The sequence below is a fragment of the Mustela nivalis genome (assembly GCF_964662115.1).
Source record: "Mustela nivalis genome assembly, chromosome: 18".
Taxonomy (NCBI): domain Eukaryota; kingdom Metazoa; phylum Chordata; class Mammalia; order Carnivora; family Mustelidae; genus Mustela; species Mustela nivalis.
Genome location: NC_139037.1, coordinates 28,710,852 through 28,734,400, shown reverse-complemented (window position 1 = coordinate 28,734,400; position 23,549 = coordinate 28,710,852). Strand labels below are relative to the sequence as shown.

General features: G+C 48.8%; 2 long non-coding RNA genes across 4 annotated transcripts in view; both read left to right on the top strand.

The window, feature by feature from the left end:
• The first annotated feature begins 438 nt into the window (after nucleotides 1–438).
• The window catches only part of LOC309853728, a 54,718-nt gene continuing 31,607 nt past the window's right edge, over nucleotides 439–23,549 (top strand). Inside the window, exons 1-2 of the long non-coding RNA XR_014305904.1 lie at nucleotides 439–518; nucleotides 6,941–7,114. This is a non-coding gene — a long non-coding RNA (uncharacterized lncRNA). The remainder of the gene's footprint in view (nucleotides 519–6,940; nucleotides 7,115–23,549) is intronic.
• LOC309853727 lies at nucleotides 8,277–21,846 on the top strand. Of its 3 annotated transcripts, none has more exons than XR_014305902.1 (3): nucleotides 8,277–8,432; nucleotides 18,639–18,725; nucleotides 18,892–19,071. It is a non-coding gene; the product is annotated as an uncharacterized lncRNA (long non-coding RNA). The 3 variants fall into 3 exon arrangements; XR_014305901.1 differs by lacking the exon at nucleotides 18,892–19,071 and adding an exon at nucleotides 21,589–21,846 and having other exon boundaries at nucleotides 8,348–8,432; XR_014305903.1 differs by having other exon boundaries at nucleotides 8,281–8,432; nucleotides 18,639–19,071.

The following is a 23,549-nucleotide window of genomic DNA, read 5'->3' as shown; positions in this document are numbered from 1 at the left end:
CTGTAAAAAGATGTGGGAATGGAAGACTTTTGTCCTGAGAGTTCTGCCATTGGGCTGCTGCAGCCACCTTGTGACCATAAGGCAAAAGAAAGCCTAGTGGATTATAGAGCTACTGAGCTAATCAGGTAACTATCTACTCCTGATGTCTTGTGATGCAAGAAAATTATACCTCCTTTTATTTAAATCACAGTAAATGTGTTTTTCTGTTCTTTGCAGCCAGAAAGCATAACAGACACTTACATTTTACCTGATTAATCCTCAGAGTCACCATAAGGGGGAGGTATTCTTATTTCTATGTCATAGATGGGAACAGCAGGATCAGCTGTGCTCTTTCCTGTAAACAGAGCAAAGAGGCTGGTGAGGAGTGGGTGGGAGGGGCCAAAGCTTGTGTTGCAGAAGCAGCAGGCTGCGGATTGTGGCTTAAAACAACCCCGGGGTCAGCAGTTCCAGAAAGGCCTGATGAATTATGTTGGAGAGGAGAAGAGACTTGTGCAAAGTCACTTAACTGGAAGAAACTGGTGAGTCAGAATTTGAACTTAGGTCTGTCTGTCTCCAAAGCTTTTGTTAATTTCATCACTGGAAACCTCTGTGGACTCTAGCCCAGAGGGAGAAAGAATGTGGGCCATGGCCAGACAGGAAGGGAAACCGGGTCCTGGTCTTCTTCACCTCATAATGTGCCCTGGGTCTCCCAGGCTCCTAGTTTTGGCTTCCCTCATGGCATCAGAGTCTTTGGGCCCTCCACAGCTCTCTGACAGAGATGGGCAGTATGTGGGAAAGCCAGCAGGGCTTGGCACAAAAGGGCTGGGTGTCAGATCCCAGCTCTGCCACTTAGGAGCTGTGTGACCTTTGAGTTGCTGGCCCGACGGCTGTGACCTTTGATTCCTCATTTGTAAAATGTATGAGAGACTTCACTTGGATGGAGAATCCAGGTCAAGTTTTCTTGAGCCCAACGGGGTGTTCACTAGCTTTTATTTGCTGAGAAATTCAATGGGTGGACTTGACCCTAGTCTTAGAGGTAGAGGTGTTGGTAGAAAGAGAAACCATGGCCCCATCTTCCCAAATTCCACTGCCTTCCTTTATGTCCCCTGGTGGCTGCTTTTCCCTCTGCCCCCCCAGATTCAGGTTCTGCCTTTTTGCTGCCCCCATGGAACAAACATGCCTGTTGCCTGACCACAGTTCTACAATGGATGCCAGGGTTTCTGATGAGCTTGGTCTCATGACCTCCCCAGGAGCTGGAGGTAGAGTTAGTTCCACCAGAAGCTTCCTCTGAAAGTAGGGATGACTTGGTTTCCCATGAAAACGAGGGTCCTGTATCCAGAAGTGGGGAATAGATGTTAGGCAGGAAAAAACCACAAAGATGGCCCCTCCCACACCTCAGGAAGCAGTTCTGCACATTCAGTAACATAGATATGTTCAGGCCGGCTGGCTTTTACTAAAGGTGCCCAACACGGTTACCGACCCTAGGACACCTTTGGTTAAAGCTAGCCGGCCTCTTCCCAGGACATGGCCCGGTCTTCCCTGAAGTCCTCGGCCTGTCCATATGATGTCAGTGGGCCCATATGGGGGAACAGGCCCACCTTCACTCTGCGGGCCCTATCCATCACGCCGCCTTTGTCCCTGCACCCAACACGACAATTACCATGTGGCTGGAGATGAGACTCTAATCCTATTACTCATTCATCAGCCAGCCACCTAGAGCAGGCGCAGGATCGAACACTGCCAAGGAAGCTGGGAGAAGCCTTCTCCACCACTGTGAAACTAGGCTTAGCTCAAGCACAATAGGTGTGTAATTTAAGGTTTTGTTGAGCCGAAATCCAATCACATACTTGACTGGTGGATCACAGAGACTCACAGGCTAAAAGAATGAGATAATTCTACCTCACACAAACACTGGGATTCGGCTTTGCCTTAATGACAAATGTGTGACCAACCTTACACTGTTTCATTCTTTCCCGCTCTCTCTCTCTCTCTCTCTCTTTTTTTTTTTTTTTTTGTTTCAATGTATTTCCACCTCCTTCCTCAGTCGCCTCCCTTCTCTACCCTCCTGTGTACCATCCAGAGACGATGGGACTCAGCAAAGTCCTGCAGCCAGGAAACAAAGGTAGATAAGCAGGAGGAAGCTTTCTAAAAGGCGATCACCAGGTGGGAACGCACCACTGTTCATTGTCTTAATGTAATTGAATGAGGACGTGGAGGTGAGAGATGACTCCTAGGGATGGATTAATTCTAATTCCTCATGGTCTAGGTTCTTCTTTTCCAGGAATGGCTTAGAGTGAGAAAGGGCAACACGTAGGAGAGACACATGGTCATGTTCAAGAACTGTTCTCTTTTTTATTCATCCGGGGCTTTCTGTCTTGTGAGTGCTTCTCTGCGTGGGTGGTCAAGGGTTATAAGGAAAAATATGTAGGTATGTATGTATATAAGTATTTTTACCCCTGTTCAGTGATGGCATAGTTGTTTACCCAATTAGAGGTAACAGCATAAATGAGCTCACTCAATTTTAAGAGTTGACTTAAATTTATTCACTTCACAAACGTTTATGGGCTGGCTCCCACATGCCATGTCCTCTGGTAGGCACTGGGCAATGCTCTGGTGAATAAAGGCAGTCACCAAAGTGGACAACCTATATAGTAGGTAACTAGGAATGATGGAGAGTCCCATCTTGGAAGGGGGCAGCAGTAGAGAACGAATTGGGAAGATCCCTTTGAGAAGGGGACTTGGGAGCTGAGACATGAATGATGAGAGAGAGCCATTTATTTCAAGGTGTGGGGGAGAGCTTTGAAGTCCGTGGCCAGGCTCCAGATGGGAGACAGTGGGGTGAGCCAGAGTCAAGCTGGATTCAAGCTTTGCCCGCCATGTATGTGTGCTATTTGCCAGGGCAAACCATTCTTCCTTCTGAGTCTCTGATTCTCATCCTGCTCTGCTAACTTTGCACAATGACATCTCATTGTGATTACATGTTGTCACTTTGGAGTGACAAGCAGAATACACTTGTAAGGCAATTATTAGGTTCATGTTCCTTCATCTGATGGACAAATTGAGGGTGTGGGTGTGTAGGGAGGGTTGTCTCCAGAAATGGAAGTAGGCTGGGACTGGTGTAAGGAATGGGTCTCCATTACCTTTTCTTTCTTGAAGATTCTGCATAGGTCTTCCCTTAGCTGCCATTTTTCAGGTAAATTTTCTATTGTTAGAGAAGAAATGGACTTTTCAAGTGAGAATCCTGGGGTAGTAGCCTCTGGGAATAATTTGAGATAAACTTGACTCTCCTACTTTGGACAACAGGGTGTTGATCTTGTAACCAACATAATTTTCACATTGACTATGTGCCAAATATTTGACTTGTATTACCTCATTTCAGCTTTGCCAAAGCCCTATTGTTGTTGTTATTGTTGAGTTAGGTAAATTCCATACCCAGTATGGAGCCCAATGTGGGACTTGAACTCATGACTCTGAGGTCAAGACCTGAGCTGAGATCAAGAGTCACCCGCTCAACCAACTGAGCCACCCCATCCCAAAACCCTATTTTTAAGACAAGCAAACCAAGGTTCTTAAAAAGTTAGATGACTTCCTCCAGATTACACAAGTAAGACCATGGCAGAGCTGAGATTTGAATACTTTTCCACTATTGTCGTTTTTACCAGCACTAACAATGGTAGCTTCCATTTATTAAATGCTTGCTCTGTGCTGTAACTATATTGTTACTGGTAAGTCAGTTATTATTTTAGTTGCTGGTCCTTTGTAGGTAACATTCCTTTTATTTCAAGATACTCTTGAACTTCTCTTTGTCTTTGATGTTCTTTCCCTAAGATATGTTTAGACATGGATGCTTATTTACTTTTTTGGCTTGGGATTCCTGAATATGAGGTGTTAAACAGGTGAATAACTGTTTTCATTTCCACAGAACTTGCATGTTGAAACCTAATGCCCAATGCGATGGTATAAGAGGTGGGGTTTTTAGAAGGTAATCAGATCAAGAGAGTGGAGCCCTCACAGACAGAATTAGTACTCATACAAAAGAGGCCCCACCTCAGTACTTCCACCATGTGAGGCCTCAGTGAGAAGGCAATGGTTTATGAACCAGGAAGTGAGCTCTTACCAGACACAGAATCTGCCAGCAATTTGACCTTGGACTTCCAGCCTCCAGAACTGTGAGCCATGCATGTTGGTTGATAAGGCACTCAGTCTATGATGTGTTGTTACAGCAGCCCCAAAAGACCAAGATGAGAAGATGGGTGACTTCTATTAAATACAGAAAATTCTCAACTGTTCCTAACTGAATATTATGTCCCCTGTGGTATCTTATCCCCTCTTCCTGAAACTCAGATTAGATGTATACTAGACCCTTCCCTCTTCTCTCCCAGGTTTTTAACTCTTCTCTTCTAATTTTTCCACTTCTGTTCTCACTGTGCTGTAGTCTGAGTAATTTCTTCAGACCTGTTGTCCAGTTCACTAATTTCCCCTTATGTTGTGTCTAATTTATTTAAGTTACCCATTTCCTTGCTTAAATAGAAATAAAAATTATAAAGAGAGAAGTGCAGAAATCATAGATTTATGGAGTGATGAATTTTCATGGAGTGACTATAATACACAACCATCCCATGTGAGTAATCAGAGGCTGACCAGCACCTGCGAAGCTCCTAACTCCCTTCCTATCTCACCCACCTTCTTCTCCACAGAAACCACTTTTTGACCTCTCCCACCATAGATGGGCTGGGTTGTTTTCAACTTTCCCTAAATGGAACAACTCAATATGAACCCATTTGCATCTGACTTCTTTTACTCAGTCATATGTTTTTAAGATCCATCAATGGTGTTGTGTGTATAATTTACTTCTAAAATCTTATTTAGTTCTAAAAATGTCCTAGACATGGTTGGTTTTATGTTCTGTTTCTCTTTGTTCGTGTATGTACAGATTGCAGGCCTTCTCCTCATGGTGGTTTGTTTCCTTGTGATTTTGTGAGTTTTTCTTAAAAGTCATGTTGTCTTGGCTCTTTGTCTATAGGAATGGTTTGAGGCCGAGTATGTGGGGCAGTACTCTAGGGAAAACTTGCATTTGCCTCTGCCAGTCTTCCTGATTAATGACCAACATGGGACCACTTAAAAAAAAAAAAAGTTGGCAGAGGGCTTTTTGCACCATATATATAACTTTGGTGAATGGATTCCTACTTGACACCCAAGTTAGGCTCATGACTAAGTCCTTGGAGGAGACTGGTAAGAAAACCTCCACAGTCTCTCCTCTGTGGGATGGCGAGTTGTTTTCGGTAACAGCTTTATTTTGATATGGGGTGATATTTTTTGTCCTAATTCGCTTACTGAGTAGGCCACCTTTCAGGGGTCACCAGTCTAAACAGCTACCTTGCTCGGGTCCCAAGCCTTGTCTTTGCTGCTCCACACACCAGAACCCCTTTCCAGTGAAAGCTTACATCTACCAGGTGTTAGCAGCTGTTCCTTGGGCCAACACTAGTCCATGCTTACTTTCTGTCTGCTTTGGAACATTCTGGTTGTTTCTGGTTTCCAAGGATTTCATTTGCTTTTCTTGCCATCTCATTTATGCATTAGACCCAAAAGTGCCTTCTTACAAAATATTTTATGCAGCATCTTTTGTGTGTGTGTGTGTGTGTGAATGTGTGTTATGTAGCAGGAAATTTTTTCGTAAAACATTTATTCTGTCATTATACTGGACCAGGCAAATGAGCTCTTAATATGCAGCCTCTCATTTAGTCCTAGAAACACTCCCTTGTAACCAAATACCCTCAATTTACAGATGAGGAATTAGAGACACAGAGAGGGTCGGCAACACAGCTGGTGCTGCCCAGCCAGCACATGGCAGAGGCAGGATTCAAGCCCAGGTGTGTGGGGCTCTAGTGTGCATGTCCGTAATGGGGTGGACTTGCTGAAGTCAGCACCCCGGATGTCTTCGGGTTCATGCTGGGTCCTTGGGCCTCTGGAGCAAGCACACAAGAGGAACGTCTCGGTTGCCGAGGGTGATGTTTATAGCGCTCCGGAGACTCTAGCGCTTTGGCTCGGCATCCAGGCTGGACACAGAATCAGACAGGCTCATTGGCTTCTCTGCGAGGTGGCGATGGCCACCCAGAAAAGTGCCATTTGCTGAATCAGGCATCTTCAGATATTATAAATGGGCCAGTTCAGACTTGGGAAAACATGCCAGGGGAAGAAAACTTGGCTGATGGAACATTCCAGGCCATTAAGCTATTACAAAGGGAGGCTTTTTGAGGGTAGCTCATAAGTAGGCTTCTAGAGTCACCCAGGGAATATTCCCATGGAGTGTCCCCTCCTCCTCCGAGTGTCCTCTGTCCCTTTTCTTATCTCTCCCCACCCAACTGCCCAATCTAGCCTGTGGGCCCCAGGGAGCAGCCCCCTCCAGCTTCTCCTGGCCTTGGCTCGGCACTCCGTTGGGGGGTCCAGTGCTGGGTGGATGGGGTTATACCAGTATCTGGGCATCTCTTCATCTCTTCTGTAGCTGTTCTGGTTGCTGGGAAGGAGCGTGCCAGTCTCCAAGTCCTCTGAGCTCCTGCCTTTGTTTCTCCAAAGGGAGATTATTTGTATATTTGTCAGCAAAGTTAGAAACATAGACACTAACCCCTGTTGGGCATTCATTCTGTGCCAAGCACTTGTTTTGCAGGAATGAGCAGAAGTTATTTTGATTTTGATTTTTTTTTTCCTGCTTTTTGACTCCCATTAATGTTCCCTTGTATCTTACATTATTTTTCATTGCACTGTCTCCAGCTCACAGGGGCTGGACCTGTACCCCCTGGGTGGGGGTGGGGGAGGTCAGGCAGGGCGGAGGCTCTGGAGTTGGCCATGATGGGGCTCGAGTTCTAGCTCTCTCACTTCTCTGCATGCATGCCTGTGAGCCTGAGCCTGAACCTGATGCAGGTTCTCCATCTGCAAAATGGGGTAATCCTGGTTGTTCCCGCAGAATGCCAGGTGGAGTGCGTGTGGCAGACATCTGAGAGGTCGTTCGCGGTCACTTCTCATGCTCGCCAATGGCTGAGTGTCTCTGCCTGAGTGTCCTCATGGCCCCAGGGGGAACAGTCCTGAGAAGTCAAGCCCCAGGGAATGCCCTCAACCCGTGAGGCATGGGAGTTGCTGGGTAAGTACCCCCATTTTGTGGTGTCTTCCTGCAGCCTCTCAGAAGCTGCCCAGCACGCTCGAGCCCCCAGTTACCCACTGGGGTCCTGCTCCCGAAGCCGCTCTGGACAGACTTTCCTCCCTTCCCGTCTCACCTCCCCACCCCCTCACAGTGCTTCCTGAGCTCCCTTTCCAGATAAACAGGTACGCTTCTCCTTGCCCTGGGGGGTTCACTCCCCCTCACACACCGTCATTCTGTTGCTTGGGGATGACACTCTCCTGAGTGTAAGACTGTGGAAGTGAAGGCCATGAGGAAGCCACCAGCTAGGGGACACTGCCTCCTTGGCCCCGGGGAGCTTGCTCATTGACACTGGAAACACTTTTAATATTGTTTTTCCTGCTAAAATGTTAAAACCTGCAGCCCGTGTGCCAGGGCGCCCAGATGCAGGCTTTGGCAGTCATACGTAGGTGGGTGGTCCCCTTCTTCCCATCCATTCAGACATCTGCATTGGCCAGTGGCTCTCTGACCTGTCCCTGAAATGGATAGAGGGGCTCCCGGCTCGGTAGGCTGCATCAGGACTTTTGGCCATTGGTCTGTGGCTGGGCAGCGGGACCCTGTTCTACCCAGTGGGGGTCGGCATATGATGGCCTCGTCCCCTTCTCTGTGATTTGCCCCCAGCTACTGGGTACCACAAGAGACTTGAGAAGCAGGTAGCCTTTCTACTCCCATGTTACAGATGAAGAAACCGAGGTTCAGAGTGGGAATGAGACTTGCCCCAGTACCCCCAGGGAGTGAGTAGAAAGCCTTGGTTGGAAGCCAGGATTGCTCTGAGGCAAGGGAAGGGGTGGAGGAGGGAGCCTCAGGGGTGGAGATCCCACGAGACTGGCCTAAGCACCTTGCTTCCTGGTGGAAAGCCTTAGGAGTCCAGTTCCTTGGAGATATCGCTGGGGAGTTTTCGAGGCTGGGTGGGCTTCTCAGGGAATGGTGAGGCGGGAAGGCCAATGCAGGGGGTATGGTGCTCCCTCCCTAAGAGAGTGTTTCCTTCGATGCTGGGAGAGAAGGAAAGGTGGCCACCGAGGGGGCCTCCCAGCATGCAGGAATCTGGTCCCAGCTGCCTGAGGCTGTGCCAAAAGCCTGGGATTTACTGCCCTCCCCCGCCACCCACCCCAGCCAGCTGGGAAAGGGTGTTGAGGGGAAATGCATTCCAAATCAAAAAGGCATCAGGGCCAACCCTGCCGGCATCATGAGGTTGGTCTGCAGAGCCGGAGAGAATCACCTGGGACAGATCACACCAGAGCCCGATCTCCATGGGACAGGTCTGCACAGCGGCATCTTCAAGGTGAGTGAAGACTATGCCAAAACTCTCCCTCCAGTGTATCAGCTGGATTCCATTTCATTGTTGAGCCTCACTATCACCATTGTCATCAAGCTGGCATTCTTTGGACATTTCCTATGTGCTTGATGCTACTCAAGTGCTTAGCCTATATGCCATTTAATCTTTTAAAAAGATTTATTTATTTATTTGAGAGAGAGAGAGAGAGAAAGAGAGCGTGCAAGTAAACAGAAGGAGGGCCAGAGGGAGAGGGAGAGAGGCAGAGAAGCTGACTCCCTACTGAGCACAGAGGCCAGCGTGGGGCTCGATCCCAGGATCCCGATATCACGACCTGAGCCGAAACCAGGAGTTGGAGGCCCCATGGACAGGGCCAACCAGGTGCCCTCTTTCATTTCATTTTAAAGCTCATCACCTCCCTGCAAGGTCGGTGGAGCTGCTGGCCATGTAGTACCGGTGTGTGGATTAGAAAAGGCTGCTCCCTCCTGGGTGGGTACAGACATCCCCGGCTCACCAAGCAGATAGGGGCTGGATTTCCAGCAGAAGGTGCCCTTGCTGGGGCATCTTAATGTAGTTCCCAAGACTGCATAGCCCTGGTGACCCGGAGTGAATGACAACTCTCAGGATCCCCATTTTACAGATGAAGAAACTAAGACTAAGCAGGTGTTTGCCCAAGGTCACGTGGCCAGTAAGTGTCCAAGTCAGGATTCAAAACTGCCTGAGTCCCCAACCGCCAGGATTCACCATGACATCACATTTTATAAGCACTCCATTGTATAAGCACACATTGCGGTGGTGTTGGGGAAGAGAGCAGGAGTCTATCTCTAATGATGCCTTTCATTAAAACCTTATCATTACCCGATGTGTGTAAAAAGAAGATAATTTGCTACAGGTTTAAAGTCATCCGTAGAATGGGGGAAAAAAATCAACAACCAAACAGCAACACAAACCCCAAACTTGTAAATACTATTAGCTGCTCTCCAAGTTGGTTGAATTTAGCTGATGTTTTCGGTGTTGACTTTCCCAGCTATCTGCTTAACTATATAAATCCAGTTGACGTGTCTTTATTCAGATAAAACTCTAATACTGCAAGTGTAGCAAATTAGATGCAAATGCCCCCTTTTTATTTTAAGTATACTTAAAGCTGCCTTTCCAATGCAAATTTCATAGGAAATCTCAACCAGCTAGGACAGACATCTTAGCTGTCAGCAGGCAAATGCTTTCATTTCGGTCTCAGGCAAGGGAGCTGCCTGCTTTTTTTTTTCTTTCTGCCCCTGCAGACTGAGATAATTAAAACTATAGAGAAATAGTTTTAAATATACATGATACACACAGTTCCTTAAATTATGGGATAATGCATAAATTCACCCATTACCATATTTGATAGCGGTCTCGCTGACCAAAGTTGGGAGGTGGCAGTGGGGGGGTGGACAATGTGATTTTCTCCAGCATCTCGCTTCTGCTGTCATCAACCACACGGCTCCTGTCGCTTTACCTGCTGTCCTAAGGAGCCCTGGTAATGGTTCAAAAAGAGGTTGTGAACACACTCATTAAAAAGGGGCTGCGATGTGTGTTGTTTTTTCTTTTTAAGAAATAAAAATGTTAATGGTAACTTTTTTTCCTTTTTTTTCCCCCCGGCTGTCTGAGTCTCTTTGGAATACATATCCATTTCGGCTTTGATTTGTTGAGCTCCCTGAATGAGTTTATCCAAACAATGTGAATTTACTTAGATCTCTCTCAAATCCCACATCTCTTGTGGTTGATAAAGCTGACTTTAGCTAAGAAGGGCTGGATCAGTGTGATTTGAAATTCACATTGAAAATGATAAGGGCTTTGCTGGAAATAATAAAGCATAGTCAAACGCTGTCAGGAGGAAACAGTGGAGCATGCAGGGAGAAATTCGGTAAGGCCGTGCCCCACCCTCCCCCTTCTCTCCAGAATCAAGGTAGAGAAGGGAGGGGAAAGGTGGAAGGGGGGCTTTGCTCAGACACACAGTTTAGCTTGTAGGTGATGGGGATGATAATTCTAAAGAGCTCTGTGCATGAGCTTTATTCTTCATGCTTAGAAAATGGCAGCCATCCCTTGATGGGTGATGGACACCCATGGGCGTTGGGGGTGGCAGCCATCTTTGCTAGCGTGGTGCCCGCCCCTGCTGGAATCCATCTCCCACCGGCCCAACCACTTCTGTCTCCATCTCCGTCTCTGTGTTTGGTCTCCTCACCTCTTTTTCTATTTCTATCTCCTCAGATTCCTTTCTGAGCGCCTAATCCATGCCTGGTCCTGAACTAAATCTTTCCCCCGTTTCCTCCTGATTACCCTAGGAAGCAGAACACGTATCCGACCCCTTTGTAGGAGGTGCCATGGAGATGTGGCCCAGGGGAGCCGTCAGGGACACCCGCGTCCTTCATCCTCTTTCCCTTCAGCTGCCAGGCAGAGACCAATGCCTTAAGGAAGTGATGCTTGGAAATGGTTCTTGAGCAACTTTGAAAGGAAGAGGTTTTTCTGGAACATGTTCTCCAGTGAAACTGAAGGGAAAGCCAGATGTCCCTTGGCGGGGGGCAGGGGGGTGGGAGCGCGCAGAATTGCCCCCAGTGGGGAACCCTGTGGAGACTTGGCCCCTTCAGAGCTTGGATTCCTCCTTTCCCTTAAAAGGCAGGTTGCACGTAGGTTCGGTCCCCTCCTCCCCTTTTCCCTTTGTCTCGGAAGAACCCGCTTTCACACGCCCTCCTAAGCAGCTACGCAACCTTCCCTGGAAATGGTGCATCAGAGGAGCTTTGCCACTGAAACCTTATTTCTAATTATAATAATCGTTCCCCATTGTCTTTACCATTGGGGCAGTCGGAGCAGACGCTGGGGCTTCTCCTCACTGCCTTGATCTGTACAATCCTAGTTCAGCTTTGATGAATGACTTTTTCGACACACACACCCTGTGTGTGTGTGTGTGTGTTTGTGCATGTGTGCATGGCTGTGTGTGTATGTGTGTGTGTGTGTGTGTGCACGTGCACACATGCATGGGTGTGCATGTGTGTCTGTGTATCTGGGGAGCACAGGGACCAGGCTGGGGGGGGCGGGGTGAATTCTTCTAAGGCCTTGACTCTCTCTGCCCCGCTGCGGCAATCCGGCAATCCGTTTCCCCTCCACCCTGTAAGGCAGCTGAGCTCCGAGCTGACCTCTCTTCTCCCTGGCGCTGGGGGGGGGGGGGTCTCGTCTCCCCCACTCCATCCTCCACCTGGGCCAACTCTCCTGACCCCACGACTCCCTGTTTCCTAACTCACGCCGCTAATAGCCACTGATCACCGAAGGGCAGTTTAAATTCTATTTAGACTTAAAAAAAAAAAATAGAAAAAAAGAAGAAGCCAAACTTCAAAAGCTCTCTCCCGCGAGCGGAGCGGAAGCCACATCCAGCCATTACCAGCAGAAGCCGGATCAATACGTGTGCAACATCCCCTGGCTGGGGTTTCGAGGAACTTTTATTATGAGCGCGGTTAAGCTGTTCTAAAGTGGGGCATCATTTATAAAACAAACGGATCCCTTCCAAATAGGTTATTTTCCTGGTTAATGACCGATCGTCTGCCCTGGGGTCTGTCTGTGTTAAGATTCCAGATGGGAACAGGCACTACCAGCCCAATTATCTTTATTAAGTGTTTTTCCTCCCCCTTTCTGAAAAATGAAATGGCAGCCGGCTCAAATGTCTCCTCCTTCCCCTTGTCCTCACCCCTGCACCATTTCCTGCGTTCGCCTCATTATGGACAAGTATGTCCTTTAAGACACGGAGACTAATGAGGCGGTTTTATGAGACTAATACATTTTAAATTTTAACACTGGAGCTAGCATCTTTAATTGTACAATTATACATGCGTTTAGCACACGCACGCGCGCTCTCTCTTTTGCTTTAAAAGATAACAAACCACAGGTGACTGAAAGTATGTGAAAAGGCAGAATTTATGTTATTCTTTAGGGTACTAAATCATGTGGGACTAGAAATTGTTGTTCTCCTGACAGGTTTCTGAAGCAGAATTAGTTGCCTTTTTGAAGAAAAATTAAAAAAAAAAAATTTTTGTTTTGTTTTGTTTTGAATCAGGGAGGACGCAGATGGGTACATTGTGCCAGTGGTGAATTTGTCTTCTGTCTCCCATTTCGACCTATAGGGAGAGTGTGGCTAAAAAGTATTTTGAGAACGAGAGAAGCCTGGGTGTTCTGAGTCCCAGCAGCTGCAGCGGGTGAGAGAGAGGGAGAGAGAGAGAGAGAGAGAAAGGCACTACTCCCATGCATCCCGTCTCTAACAAAAGCCCCCTACATTCCCCACCTGACAGGACTTTATCGGGTAGTAATAAATAAGGCTGAATTATTGATGATGAGAACTGCTAATATTATTATGACCTCAATTAAGTGCTTTTTCCAGACACATTAGTAACAAAGGGTCTTCCCTCTCCTGGTTGCTGTTTTTCTCCCCCAGGCCCCACTTTACATTAAAATCTAATTGATCAAACCTATTTGCCATTCGCACAAGAGCGATCACCATAATGGGTCATCTATCAGCATGGGTTCCTCATCAGGCTATTAACACCTTTTGTTGCTGGCCTCAATTCTGTACCAGCTGAGAGGATCAGAAAGGCAGGGCCTCCGATCTGGAAGGATCCTGTGTGAGGTCTGACTTGTGCTTCCTTTTAATTGCCCTCTTTAACATCCTTGCAAAACCCTGTAAGATGCTCTTGCTCCTGAGGAAGTCCCGTCAGGCAGCTGTGGAGTGACAAGATGGCGGCCTTCCTATTAGAACAGAAGGTGTTGCGGGGGTGGGGGTTGGTCACCTCCACTGCTGCTCACTGCCTCTCCATCATCTCCCCCTCCCTGTTGGCCCTTACATGGCCTACTCCAGGGAGGCCCAGAGACAGGACAGGTCCTGTCCTGTGGGAGTCTGGAACTTGGTGCTGGACGTGAAGATGTGGAAAGTGTGCAGGCAAGCACTGATTGTCAGAATTGGAGACTAAAATGGAGACCTAAAATGGAGACCAGTCCCCCCTGAGCAGAGCCTTCCCCGGACTCCGTGGCCCGGAGTCACTCACAGAAGGTCCATGATGACCCATAAGCTCTCTGCACTGTGAGCACAATTGTGTTTACGTGTATTTTCTTATAGAGGTTTATAGTTTCCCTGAGATTACCAAATTTATCCCTGACCCCAAAATGGGTTAAAAATATCTTCTTGGGAGCTTCCTAGTTGGGGAGGTCTTCTCTCAGTCTGGCTGTCACTCAGGATTGGATCTCTGGCTTTAGGAAGATGGTGAGACCATAGAGATGGACACCGCTCTTGATATACCATGGTGTTGGGTCAGACTCTCTCTCTGGGCCTCTGTCTTCTCTGCCTATTTGGTCCAAAGAAAAAACTCTCATCCACCTCCTGCTGTCCAAAGTGACTATGGGAATGGGCTTTCTAAATTAGTCTAACTTGTGCAGGGCCTCCCACTGGCTACTGGAAGATACCAGAGAATAAGACACGCCCTGCATTGGTTGTGTTGCTCCAAATATGACATGACAGGAACTCTCTTCGGGTGACATTAGACAGCTTGGAGCACTATTCCTGGCCATCTCTTTGGCCCACGCCGCCCTACCTACTCCCCACGAAAATAGATTTATCACTTTTTCCCTGATTATAAATGAATCCATCCTGAAATCGCTCAGAAGGGAATGGAAACCGCCTCAAATCTTAACATTTTGGCTGGCCTTATTTCTCCTTCCCTGCCATGCAAATAACAATAGGAACATCTCCAGGAAGTTGTGTTGTTGTTGTTGTTGTTTTCCTCCAAGAATGGGACTATATATGTTTAAGTGGTTAATTTGTTAATTTTCTTATTTATTTTAACAATTATATTATAAACATCTTTCCATGTAAATACTGTCCATCCTCCTTATTTTAAATGACTGCCTAGGATTTAATCGAATCGATTTTTCAAAAGATATTACCCAATCTGCTCTTATTAGATATTTCCTGTGTTTCCACTTTGGTCAGTTTATAAACAGGGCTGCACTAGAAGTCCTTATATAAACCGATCTACTTACCCAGTGATGTTCTTCATGGATTGGGAAAAGCAGAATTCCTGGGCTAAACGGTTTGTGTTACACTGTTTTGTTTGAGTTAACAGTACAGATTAAGGCAGAGGCTACATCACCAATGTGATTTCTGAGGGGGCGCTAACTGGCGTTTCTGTCAAAAGGTTGTCCAAGGTGAGAAGCCTCGAGGGGAGGAAAACTCAGCAAATTAAAGCTGCCTTGGTGGGTTTGCTCTCTGCAAGTGCGAGTCTGGAAGCACCAGGCACGATCAGGCTCAGGTTTGCTACCCGGTGCAGGGAGAGGCAGGGCTGAATCTTTTGTCTCTTCTGGAACTGCTGATGGACAGACATACAGCCCCTTCCGTGAACAGGACATCTCTGTCCAGAAAGAGGTTGCGGGACGGGCAGCTGGGAGGTGATTCTCAGCTCTCGCCTCATCTCAGAACTGCGTTCTCACTCCACGGGACCCCATGCCAGATGGCCAGGCCGGGGTGGGGTAGAGGGGTGTCTGTCTGCCCGCCGCTCCTCCAGAGAAGGGGGTGGGCAGGAGGCCCCACGGCTGTGACGCATTCCGTCAGGAAGCATAGGACATCACGAGCACTGCCTGGTGGCTTCTCACCCTGCGTTGTCTTAATTCAAGCTGTCATTCATAAACCAGGAGAAAACTAAAATCAATAAGTGGTGAAAATGGGCTTTCAAGGCAAACTAAAGTCACAGAGGAGGGAGGAAAAGAGAATCTGTTGCCTCAGTGGGTTACCTTTTCCCTTCCTATGTGGGTGGCTGGATTTCCAGCCTATGGTTTTTTATTTCATTTTGTTTGTTTGTTTGTTTTTTTAAAGGAGATAGGGGCAGAAAATTGGTTCATTCCCCTTTAAAATATACAGGATGTCAGGGGGTATCTGGGTGGCTCAGTCGGTTAAGCATCTGACTCTTGCTTTCGGCTCAGGTCATGCTCTCAGGGTCCAGAGATCCAGTCCCACATCAGGCTCTGTGCTCAGTGCAGTCTGCTTGAGGTTCTCTCTCTCCCTCTCCTTCTGCCTAGTTCCCCGCACTGCCCCCACCAGGGCTCTGATTCTCTCTTTCAAAAAAAAAAAAAAAAAAAAAAGTTAAATATACAGAGTGTCCATTGGACAAGACCTTGGCGGTGGGGGACCCATTATTTGATGGGATCACAAAGTACGTGGGGACGATGGTGTTGCGATGTGTCTGTATTTTATCCCAGGGCAACTGCAGGTTTGTTTTAAGATGTCTGTCTGCTAATTGCTGTGTTACTTTCTACCAGTCAATGTACTTCTCTGGGCCATGTCTTACCAGCCAGAAAACAAATTAGATAAGGTGCAATGATTTTTTAAGCCTGTTCTCTGATGAGAGACCACAGCTGATGTGAGCTGGGTTGTGAGTGAGGGGGTATTAGGGGGGACATTGAGGTCAGGACATTTAGGGCTCTGATCCTTTTGTCTTGATAGCGGCTCTGCAAAAGATTTCATGGGAAGTTAGAATTTCAGAGCAGAGGCAAAAGTTTGGCAAAAATTAGTGAAGGAGAGGGTTTCTGAATTTCTTTCCATTTCTGAGAGACTAGAAGCATCTGTTGTGTGCCTACAAGTTATCGCTGAGAATCCAGCTTGGACTCAGTCCACCTTCTTCTGGAGACCAGGGTAGGACCAGCAAGTAGTGGCATTGGTGGACGGCCTAGGTGGGCGATGGGCTCTGGTTCTGGCTATTCCTGGAAACACGAAAGGACTCCTTTGTCACAAATGAGATATCTCAACCAGGTCACTCTTCATCTCTGTGTGTCATGGGTTTGGTGGTCAAACATGGAATAGGAGGAGACACTTGCCAGACCAGGAATAATTTTAAACCAAAGGACAACAGCAGAGACAAGGCAACACCGCCTTAGTGGGCATGAAACTTCATTACCCAATCTCCGTGGCAAAGTGAGGTAATAATTGCCTGGGCATCCTTTGAAGGAGCCAGACTTTTGTAGGTTGGCACCGAAAGGGTAGCCTGTGGAGGAAGGAGGGAGGGGCCCAGCCTCTCTACCTCACCCCCAGCCAAGTGTTGGTCCTGAAGCCATTTCAGGCAAGTTCCCTAAAGGCCCCTTCCAGTGCCTAGTTAGAAATCCTGGGGTCTCTGAGGGGCACACAGATTTGCCCAACACAAACATAGAAAACCATTTAGTGTTAAAAAAAAAAAAAAATCACGGGCGAGAGGTTTCAGAAGTAGAGATGTGAGGTTACCTGTATTTAGAACAAACAAAATGAGCCAATGTGTTGGGAAGACTTTCTAAGAAGTGCAGCTCAGCAAACTTGACTGGCAGCTCGAGGGCTACTTTTGACCAGGAGCTGGTTTTACGAGGCAAGGATTTACTTACACTACTTGTGGGGACCATGCCCTAGCCTTTCGGAATAGTGCGGAAGGTGTGCCTGGCCAAGGTGGGGACAGAGCTGTGTTGATCTTCACGTCACACAGCTGGCGCCCAGCGGGTGTGGAGTGTGTGCACTTGGCTGGGGAGACAAGTAGACCCAGCAGGCAGAGAAGAAGGCTCAGTGCACACTCATGGGCTGGCGAGCCCAGCAGCCTGGTGATCCAGGTGGGCCAGACATGATAGTGGCCCTGGGTCTCCTTGAACTCTTCCTACCTGTCAGCTTGATTAGTGTGCAAAGGGGCCACCATCACACCCGTCAGAATAGCGCCCAGTATTTCCTGAGCACTTTCTCTGGGCCACACGCTGTTCACAGCACCTTACTAATGGACTTGAAGACCCTTGGAGCCAATCCCCTCAACAGCCCAGTTATTAACCCATTTCACAGATGAGGGACTTTGAGACTCAAAGAGTTGTTAAGTGGCAGAGCCTGGATTTGTTCCTGACTTGGGAGTCTGGATGTGACGCTGGGAGACTATTGTCTTGGAAAGCACACACCTGTCCATTTGAAGGGAGAGAAATAGAAACCTGGAGCCTTCAATGTTCAATCTTGGCCGCCACCAGCCCCCTTTTCTGTGAAGTCCTTGAGGAACACACATACCTTGAGAGCAGGGGCAGGGCTCCTCTATTCAGAGCTGAGGTTCCCCCCCAGCAGCCCCCCAATTCAGCGTTCTGCCAATGGGGACTGAGCTGCAGGGCACACTCCTCTGCTCAGGATACAGGGAGGGCAAACGAGAGGAAAGTTCTCGGAGCCTCAGTTACCAGCTGCAAGCCTTCCCAGGTGGGGAGGGTTTAAGGTGCAGAGAGAGACACCATGACCCCCCCCCCCACCCCTGGAGAGCACCGCCCTGCCCTCTTATGAGCATGAGCCTCAGAACCTTCCCAGGACCTGGCCCCTGAACCGTCTCCAGCCTGACAGAGGTGAGCAAGAGAAAGGCAGAGAGCGCCTGACCTGTATTCTTCTCCTTCCCAAGGCCAAGGGCTTCACTCTGTGCACATTCAGGTGGGGGAGACGCCCGCCGCGCTCTTCTTCCGTCTCGTACTTTGATGGCCAAGTTTAGTTTCCAAGGTGGTGTTGCCAATCGCTGAGAACGCATGGGGAAGGTGTGGAGTCCTCGCGGTGTAATTCTTAATTTTGTAGAGTTGTGGAGCCCTATTCATTTCATGTGACAGTCTCTTCCTTCCCCCTACCGTGACGGAATGTTCTGTGGCGTATGTTATGATCTTTAATTAAAGGGAACTTAATTTGCTTTTGAGGCATCCTTTGTTCGTGGGAGACACCCTAGGGTGTTTTAAAAAAACAGGTTTGGAAGCATTGTCATTGAAGCCCAGAGTCCAAGGCGGACCCGCTGCTCCGGACAGACGCTGGGTCGCCTGGGTATTGGGAGTCGGGGGGTGTCTGTCCCCTCCGGGCTGTGCTTCGGTGGAGAAGCTGGAACTTCTCCAGGCCCTCCCCACCAGCCTCGGGGTTCGTCTGCCCACCTTCCAGCGAACACAGACCCCACAGGCCCCGGGAACGGACCGTGGGCCAGAATGATGTTCGAGAAGGGGACGGACCATTTAGATGACAAATGGGCTTCAGGACACTGTCAGAGAGTTCGGGTGGGGGAGACTATTAGCAGTCACACGGAGGCGGCCGCATCTGTGATGCCAGAGTCCGCCGGTGGGTCCCCACTGCTGTGTTTACTGCTCCTTAATGCGGTATTGTTTACTCACAATTAAACCCTTTACCATTAATTTAACTTTCAGATGCTGAAATTGGTCACACAGCCTCGAGTCTCAAGGCCCGGACAGATGTGTTCTATACACTTGTTTAAACACGGCGCTCATTAGGAGGTAATGCATGTATAGCAAGTTGATTACACCACAAAGCGGGCCGCTTTATCACGGGGGCCTCTCAGGAGGCGGCGGGAGGGGCCGTCAGCTGCCGCTGTCACTCGCCCCCCCCCACCCCCCAACCCCCGGATCCTGAGTGACGGCTGGGCCCGCCACCTCCTCGCAGGCCTGCTCGGAAGTACACAGCTTCCCGTCAGAGAGCCGCCGAGCTGCCTTGGAGGACGTATTAATTGTTGTCAGCCTCCATTTCACACTCCAGATAACAAACGAGAGCCACCCTGGCAGTGTTTAAGGAAGATAAACAAGTTGCCTGAGCCCCTGCAATTAAACACGCTTGCATATTTAACTGAGATGTTTCCTGTAAAAAAAAAAAAAAGAAAAAGAGGCAGCACTACCCCGAGCAGCAGGGTGTGTGTGGGGGGGTGCCCAGGGTGGGCCTCTGTCCTCTGACCTGGAAGCTGCCGGCCCCGTGGGGCTCAGAGGCAGGCCCCGAGTTTGCGGTGTCTCCCGGTAAGCCGTGTTTCTGCATCTTGGGCCAGACAGCTGCTGGGAGGAAGGGTAAGGGGATGGATTCTGGAGGCCGGCTACAGGGGCATAAGTTCCAGATGCGTTTTTATATGCTGTGTGACTGCGGGCACGGGGCTTCTTTGAGCCTCAGTTTGCCCATCTGTAAAATAGGCATGCTAATAGGACTCCAGGTTGTGTTTCTCGAGGGTGGAATCAGGTTGCAGTCTGTGGCCCTGTGTTTGCCCCGTAGTAAAGGGTGAGAACATGGGGACGGTCAGCAGTCAAGTTAGTACACTTTCTATTCACCTTTGAGCAGATACGTTTGTTTAACAGCAGAGGGTTAGAAGAAAGAATGAGAGGTTACCCCTGAGCTGAGTAGGGTGATGGCCGTACTTTGGGCTCCGCAGTCCACAGAGGGCCGGATGGAATGAACTCGAGCCAGAAGCCTGTGGCGGGTCTTTTGCCTCAGGGCAGATTTAACAGGCCCAGGAATTAGATAGATCTCCACCTTCCAGAGAGTTCCAGAAATTTCCACCCCAACCTCTGTGAGGAACGAACCAGCCAAACAACCCTATTTGCTTCTCTAGGCCTTCTCTTCCCCCTCCTCACCCCCTCCTACTGTTCCTCCTCCCCGCCTTCTCCCTCCTCCCCCCCATCCTCCGCCCCTACCTTCCTTCTTCCTTAACTTGGCTCTGCCGTAAAGCAATGCATGTCCACTAGCCCCTATCACCTGAAGGGCCCCTACTCGTGGGTGTTTCTCCTTCACAGCATCTCTCATCTGTCCCATAAGTTCATTATTTGAGAAATTATCTGCTTAATTTCCATCTTGCAATGAAGACGGGCTCTGCGTCCGTGCTGTTCACCCTCAACCCCAACACTCAGGATGTTGCCTGTGGGAAAAGCGGTGCATCGCTTGACCCGCTGGCATGCGTCAGACCCTGTCTCTTGGGGATCCAGAGAGAGGAAAAGTCCTTATGATTCCTCATGACCTCTTTTGTCTTTTTCTTTCTATGACTCAGTGAGGCTAACCCTGCTCCTTTGTGTCCATTTCATTGTTGGGGAGGGAGGGGAGGAGGGTTCGGACAGGACCTCCATCAGCTAGGTGCTTCTGGGGTCCCCTGCCAGGGACCCACGAGTCAGGGCTTTTCCCTCCAGTCTTGCTGACACCGCCAACAGCTCGAGAACCCACGATGATTTGTCCTTGGACAATGCAGAAAGGATGTGGCTCTGCCTTGTGGGTGCATTTTAGGGAGGCGGGACCTTCATTATTTGTCTCCACAGCTGCTTCCTCTGGGCTTTGCGGCTGCCCCGTGTGTCCCCTTCTCATCCGATCGCGTTACCCTTAATAAGCATCGCCCCGCCAGGAGAGGGGTGCCGAATTTGGTATCCGGAGAGCGTGTGTGTGTGTGTGTGTGTGTGTGTGTGTGTGTGTAATGTGCTGGGGAAATGATCCCAAGGATACATTTGGCACAGCACTCCCCCAAGACCCCAGCTTCCAGTGTGCTCAAACCCATTTGTATTTCCGCTCAGACCTTTGGGATCAAAATTCCTGACCCTGATGTGAAAAGCAAAAACACCTTTTTAAAAAAAAAAAAAAAAAAAAAAAGCACCCTGAGGAGGGAGGTGAAATTTCCTGAGCTTTCATTTCCCTTCATGCTTGAACTTGGATGACTCAAGTTATTTGCAGTCAATCTATTTAGCTGACTTGTCCTGCCGACTGCCAGGAGGTCAGCATTTCTGGATTTGCCCTTCCAGGGGGCAGCATGTGGTCCCAGCTGGTTGTGCCGTGCTGGGAACAAGGCTTGGGGGGTGGGTAGGGGGGTTAGTGGGGCTGGTGTTGTCTGGAAGCTGCGTTGGAGGGGCTCTCTGTGCTCGGAGAAGATGATACTTGGAGGGGAAGTGCTTTTGTTTGCTGTTTGTTTGGGTTGGTGGGATTAGCTCCGATTACATATGAATAACCTGGAGCGCTCTCAAGTAATTAGATGTTATCTTCCAGATGTTTAAAAGAAACCTTTAATATTTTAAGCTGCTTGGAGATCTCTAGGCATGTTATTAAAATGGATGGAATTTAAAGTGGGTGTCAGTGGTGTCCCTTTCTGTGGATTCTCTTGCTAGTGTAAGACCCAGGAGCCCAGGGTACCCATGAAAGGACCCGGAGCATTTATTGTCGTGGTCCCTGTTTGGGAACAATTGAGGCAGCCACCCATTCAATGGGTGGTAGAGGGAATGTCGCGTTGCTTCTGGCCCCTGTCAATCGGCCAGAGTGGCTCATTGATTTCTTTGAAGCACTTGAGTGAATCTCTCAGAAGTTCCCCTTCTCCGAGTCCCACACAATTGCCTGTTCTCTCTTTATTAGGCGCTTTGAGGGACAGCCTGGTCTACACCTGCCTTTGAAGGGGCCCCCACCACGGTTTTAATGACCTCCATCCGTCAAAGGAAAAGTTCAGAGTTCATTCTTTTGTCCAAGTCCCAGCAACAGAGGAGTCCAGGGTGCTGGCTGGTCCCGCCTCCTTAAATCACCAGCCCGAAAACTTTCCCTGTGACCCCGCTCATGTCTAAACAGCGAGCTGGCCACTCTGGCCATTGTCATCGGAATAAGGGCTAAGTGATGCCGCTCAGTCATTACGTGTGTCCTGATTGGCAATCAGGGTACAATAGGGGGTCATTAAAGGCCATAAACCTGCCAAAGCTCTGAAAAGGGGATTTTGAATGGAGCCAGAGGGCTCTGGGAGCCTGCCAGTGGAGTGCCTCCAAGGACAAGGGGTTCGAGCTGATCTGGGAGGGGAAGAGTCAGCGCTGGATGGATTAAGAAGTTTCTCCCCTGTGACACCAGAAAACACTGATCTCCTGACGTCACCTTCCCAGAATGCCCATTCCTTCGTTCTCACAGGAGATGCCTCTGGAGCCATGACCCAAATAACACTTTGTGCAAAGAAGCCCGGAGGGATTTTCTAGAAGGAGGTAGAAGTTACTCACAAACATCTAAATGTTCATCGAATTAAAGGATCATTGGGTAAAGGGGGATGCCTGTATGCTCACAGGTGGTGGCTAGACACGTGCGTTTGTGCTGTAATGGGCGAGCACGTCCAATTATAAAGCTGTGCCTTGGAAGCCTATACCATAGAAAATAGTCAGTATACATTGATGCATAGGCAAAGGCTCTCTATAATGAAACAGGCAGCTCTCTTCTTCTTCTTCTTCTTTTTTAAAGATTTTATTTATTTATTGGACGTGGGACTCAATCCCAGGACCGTGGGATCATGACCTGAGCCAAAGGCAGACGCTTAACCAACTGAGCCACCTGGGGGTCCCAAAAGACCCCAGTACTTACCAGTCTCTTATACCAGGGTCTGTGCTAGGCATCTACATGTGTTCACTTAGGTAAGCCCCGCACCAATCTCTAGAGGCAGGTTAACACCATGAAAGCTATGAAGGCTTCCTTGGGAAGGTTCCCCAGCATGGGGGGGGTCTTGGAAAGGAACCAGGAAAAAAGAAGGAGAGTCCTTCTTCTCAAGATGATGGCACCTTCAGAGTAACATTTTTTAAGGCCCTTATTATGGGCCAGGCGTGGGTGGCATCTCACTGAGTTCTTCTGTCAAAACCGTGGAGTTGATACTATGACCATTCCCGTTTTATAAGAATTAATGATCTGGAAACGGAAGTGCAAAGAAGGGTGCCGTGGATGGGGTTATCACTTCCGGCCGGATGGCTACCCCATTGGTGTGCAGCTCCAGAGCCCCAAGAGGACTCTCCCCTGGCCTTGCCAGCTCCCTCTGCCTCTGCCCCAAACCGCTGTGTCAGAGGAGGTGCGGAAACTCTGGGTTAGGCCACTACGGATGTGGGGCCCATACTCTGCCCTGCTATGCAGCCTTGGGCAAATCGTGTCACCTCTCTGGGCCTCCGCTGAAACATGGCTGGAGTGAGGTGAGACCCGGACTAGCTCTGAGCTTCTCAAACTCAGCCCTTCTCCACCTGGGGATAAAGCTGGGAGATACATGTGAACCATCTTTTGAGATCATCTGTTTTATTCCAAGGCAAGTAATTAAAAACATAAGTCCCCTCCCCCCCCAGAAATAGATGTATTCTGCAGTAGAAGGCAACCCCCTACCCCTGCCATGGACTTTTTAGGTTAAAAAGGAGGTTTTATAGAAGTTTGGAGCTTGTACCCAGGCGTTTGGACTGTGTCCAAGCTGCTGGCTTCCTCTCCTCTGCCTTTAGGGGAGCTTAGAAGACAAGTGTGGGATCCCCTGGATCACCAAGCATGTGGACAGCTTGAAGCTCTTTTGAGGTAACCCAGTTGGCAATAGGTGGCAAAAT